This window comes from Phytophthora infestans, genomic scaffold (genome assembly GCF_000142945.1).
Source record: "Phytophthora infestans T30-4 supercont1.52 genomic scaffold, whole genome shotgun sequence".
Taxonomy (NCBI): domain Eukaryota; phylum Oomycota; class Peronosporomycetes; order Peronosporales; family Peronosporaceae; genus Phytophthora; species Phytophthora infestans.
Window position 1 is genome coordinate 470,320 of NW_003303707.1, and position 5,000 is coordinate 475,319.

Consider the following 5,000-nt stretch of genomic DNA (forward strand, 5'->3'; position numbering starts at 1 on the left):
ACAGTAATCCAACCCAGTACGAGAGGAACCGTTGGTTCAGATAATTGGTAACTGCGGTTAGCTGAAAAGCTAGTGCCGCCAAGCTACCATCTGTAGGATTATGGCTGAACGCCTCTAAGTCAGAATCCATGCTGGAATAGACGATAATCACCTTTCCCGATGTGCCGCGAATAGCGATAGGTGTCTTCTGGACACCCAACATCATACAATTGCAACGCACTTCGCTGCCTGTCAAGTACTGGCGGTGGAGAGTAGGCTGATTTGTAATTTCAAATATTGGGAAAGATAAATCCTTTGTAGACGACTTAACTACAGAACGGGGTGTTGTAAGCATGAGAGTAGTCTTGTACTACGATCTGCTGAGATTTAGCCCTTGTTCTATTGATTTGTTCAGAAATGAACATTTCTCCCCCCAATTGCAAACGCGCAATGTTAAAACTATAAAGTTAAGCAGTCGAAATAAGGCTGCGTTAAAGTGATTTACTTTCGCTATGGGGCGGCGAAAGTAACCGGTCAAAGTGCTGGTAGAGAGTTAATACTGTTAAGCTTAAGATCGTCAAAGTCTTTGTTTTGGCTTAGTGAGGTTTGTTCGCAAAAATCGCTAAGTGCCGCTGCTATTGTTTTCCGAGCCAAATTCGGCGACCTTAGTATCGGGTTTATAACAGGCAGAAAGCGAGAAACACTTTGCGTGAAAATCGCTAAGTGCCAGCGCTAATGATTTCTGAGCCAAAATCGGAGATTTTAGTATGGGGGTTTAACAGGGCAAGCTAGACGGCAGGGCGTAAAATTAGACTTGGTTTAAGTATGTTAAAAGAGAGCGAATAGCGTGAATTAGACTTGGTTTAACTATGTTAAAGAGAGCGGAATAGCATGAATTAGACTTGGTTTAACTATGTTAAAGAGAGCGGAATAGCATAAAATAGACTTGGTTTAAGTATGTTAAAAGAGAGCGAAATAGCGTAAATTAGACTTGGTTTAACTATGTTAAAGAGAGCGGAATAGCATGAAATAGACTTGGTTTAACTATGTTAAAGAGAGCGGAATAGCATGAAATAGACTTGGTTTAAGTATGTTAAAAGAGAGCGAAATAGCGTGAATTAGACTTGGTTTAAGTATGTTAAAGAGAGCAGAATAGCGCGAATTAGACTTGGTTTAAGTATGTTAGAGAGAGCAGAGTAGCGTGAATTAGACTTGGTTTAAGTATGTTAAAGAGAGCAGAATAGCGCGAATTAGACTTGGTTTAAGTATGTTAGAGAGAGCAGAGTAGCGTGAATTAGACTTAGTTTAAGTATGTTAAAGAGAGCGGAATAGCGTGAATTAGACTAGGATAAAGTATGCAAAATGAAGCTGAGGACTTTGTGAAAAAATGCGAAGTTGTTTGCTGTTCTAATTGTATGGGTTTGGAGATGTTTTTGGCTTGGATTAATAACAGGCAGGAAGCGCGAGGAAACGCAGCGAATATGGACGCGTACGCGGAAGGTGACGGCGGAGGAAGCGCGGATATGGAGGTGAAAATGGTGAAGGTGATGGCGCGAGGAAGGTGACGGCGCATGGGTGTGAATATGGAGGTGATGAAAGGTGACGGGAGGAAACGCATGATGTATATGACAAGTTGGTGTCGTACTTAAGCGAGCGCGCGCTGTGCATGTATGAAGGTGTCGAAGGTGTTCATATTGGCCTAAGACGCGTACGTGCACATGTCATGTCGCATAGGAAAGCGTAGGTATGGTTGTGCAAGTCGTAAATGGCCACTTTGGTGGTTTTAACATTGTTTCCAGGCCCGCGTATGCGCAAATATGGGGTGCGGCGGCTATCTGCACTGCTGTGTATGAAGGTGTCGGTCTGTGTGGGGTTCCTATCGGAGAGAATACGTATGCTGCGTTGTAGGAGTGAGCTGCTGGCCACACGTTTGTATTGGAGTGCGCCACACCACCCCCCTTTTTGTTTTGTTACTATATAAAGTGTAGCCATCCACCCAGCCAATTCTGAGGGCCAGAAGGGGTATTGGGGGCCATCGTGTGCAGTCTATGGCCACGTATGTGGACATGTGAGTGTGTAAATGTGTTGTACCAATGTATACGAGTGATAAACACTAATAGGCGTGTCGGTCAAAGTCAAATGTAGACGGCCATCTTAGGCTGAAAGCACCATATCCCGTCTGCTCTGTGAAGTTAAGCAGCCTCAAGCTCGGGTAGTACTCGGGTGGGTGACCACCGGGGAAGTCCGGGTGCTGTCTACTTTTTAGCCCGTTTTGAGCTGTTTACCGACTTTGCGTGTGTTTGCAAACGCAAGATATGATGTCTGGCATGTGCCCACACGACATCTTGGTTTTAGTATGCCTGGCGAGCCACTACACACGAGATCTTGTTTTTTGTATGGTGTTCTTTAATTTGATTATTATGAAGATGAAAGAGAACCGTTAGAACGGGTATGAAGGGTGTTCTAGGGGTGCTTTTCGGTGCTCTTTCACGTGGACATATCGCAGCATGCGACATGTCAGCGGAACACTGTCTAAATTAATAAATACTGTTTTGGCCGATTTCTAAAAGCGTCTATAAAAGGGCATAAGTGCAATGACTCGTCTTTGTAACCCTGCGGCCTAGGCGTAGTTTTTCACGGGGAATCCGAATATCAAAGGTAGATTTATGTACAACATGTACTTTTTTTGCAACATGTACTTTTTATCTACGGGACATAGACATATGTAAAAACACACGGCGGAGCCGTTCCCGCAATCAGAATTTGTCTAACTCTTCTAGATCAAAAGTTATTCAGCGAAATGTGAGACTTTGTTTGGCATGCTCTTTTTTTAGGTGGTTTTTTCCGGTTTTATGTGCCGCCCGGCAGATCTGGCCTGCAGACTTTAGCAGAAAACTTGGCGCATGTGTTCGCACGACCGCTCCCAAAGTTTTACAAGCATATCTCCAGTAGTTGCTTCGCAATGATTTTTTTAGTGACGCCAAAAAACGCCATTTTCGCGGAAAATGGACACCTTGGACGGCCAAAATCACCACTTTTGGCCATGTTTGGCCCTGCACATCCAGGAAGCAAATGAGACTGCTCCGTATAAAAACTGCCCTAGGGGTGCTTTTATGCGCGCATTCCCGTGGTCAAGTCAGATTTTGGCTAAATTCAAATGCCTTGTCTATAAACACTTTTTTCGACCTAAATTTTCACCTGTTTTGTCCCGAAATGATAGCACCCATTCTTTATTTGCCTATATATCGCGAAGGAGGCAACTTTTTTCCTGTTAAGTATAGATAAAAAATTTAATTCGGCGTTTTAGCGCACGAGGAACAAAAGTCTCCATACAAGCTACCCTCGGTTTCTAATGACTTTTTGAGTTAGGGAAGCGTGGATCTTCTTTTTTTCTTGTTTCCAGGACTTCACATGAACTTCCAACTCAACTCGAATTGTCATCCCGGGCCCACCACGCATCGAAACGACACTTTTCTCGGAACTGGCGAATAAAAAATAGGTCACCAGATGCGCAAGAGTCTGGGATGACAGAATATCAAAACAATAACAGAATCGTTAGTACTTTTTTTGTCACCAGCGCCCTTTTTCTGTTTTCGCGTACATAATCGAGCATAACTTTATCAATTTATACCCATATCGACCGATATCGATGTCACGATAGTGTACTTTTTTTAGGCGCACATGATGGTAAAAAGAACGGCCACCTATTCCCCAGCCGTTCTTAAGTTATGCTCTTTTAAAGATTTTACTTTAGAGATGACACACCCTCTCATTTCACTCCATTACATGCTCTTTTTGCTGAATTACGTGGCACAGACGCAGAAAATCATGGTTCGCAAGTCGAACATTTTTGAAGAGCGCATCGAAACGGACATTTTCTTAAAATAACATGGTATACAAAAAGTGCGTTCTTGAGCCTGTAGCAAACGATTTGCATCCATGACATCCCAAAAACTTAAAATAACATATCTCGACTCCTAGAATGAAATCGACGTGAATCCTTAGGGCAGTTAGTGTGTTTTAGTATCATACTTAACACCACAAAGTTTTACGGGGCACTCTACAATACTCTTCCCAAGACGCAAGAAAATGTTCATTTTGGGGGGTCCTCTAACGCGAACTTAATGATAAAATACCGCACTTAGTCCATAAAATACGAACTTAGGCACTATTCGCACTTAGTAAAATAACTTCTCGCACTTAGAACGGGTAATTTATGTAAATTACTTTATGGGTGACTGCTGAGTTCTAACAAAACTGAAAGATACTGACTAGCTGCTGGCGCGGCGGTTACTTTTCCAGCTATAAATAGATGTTAAACGAGTAGTCTGTAACTGTCAGCAGTACTCAATTCCCGTCAATCTGCTGTAGATTAACGGGAATTTTTGTTAAGACGACGTAAACAAAAGCGAGTATCTTTCTTGTGACGGTTTCCTAGTATATGTGAGGTGACAAGTCGGTTACTGAGTGTAATTTTGGAAATGGCGTGTGGGTTTCTAAGATTATAGTTGGTTTTTGAGGCGTTACTTTGCTGTTTAGGGTGATTTCTCGGTCTTATTTTAGGATAAGATTGAGTGAACTCTGGCGATTTATGGTTTTTTAGATGTGTCTTTGTAGGAATAGTTCTGCTGTTTCTAAGACGTGTCTTTAAGACATTCCTTTAAAAATCGTGCGTTATTATTGCTTTGGGGAAACTTAGAGCGGTTATTTCGTGCGTGCAGAAATTGAGGTTGTACTCGTATGCTCTGCATAAGAATATAGCTTTATTTGACGCATTTTATGCGTTGCTCTGGGTATTTTGCGCTGAAGCGATGTGGAATTGCTGACGAGTGTGTGCTTTCGGGATAGTGACCTGACTGTGTGTGCTTGGATGCGAGGAAGCGTTTGCTGACGTTGCGAGGTGCTACATCAACGCTCTGTCGGTGCCGGTGCGAAGGTGTGTTGCGGTTGGTTGTATAGTGTTTTGTGCAGTTTTCGGATTGTGTGTCATTATGCGATACCTTCTGTGGTGCGTTTTGCGC

At 42.9% G+C, this 5,000-nt stretch overlaps 2 non-coding genes across 2 annotated transcripts; both read left to right on the forward strand.

Annotated features, from left to right (window-relative positions):
- PITG_33228 lies at positions 1-265 on the forward strand (the record flags this gene model as incomplete). The annotated part of the gene is made up of 1 exon (XR_009934622.1): positions 1-265. It is a non-coding gene; the product is annotated as a 28S ribosomal RNA (ribosomal RNA).
- Positions 266-2,127: 1,862 nt separating this feature from the next.
- On the forward strand, positions 2,128-2,241 carry PITG_33229. The gene has a single exon (XR_009934623.1). It is a non-coding gene; the product is annotated as an 8S ribosomal RNA (ribosomal RNA).
- Positions 2,242-5,000: the final 2,759 nt, after the last annotated feature.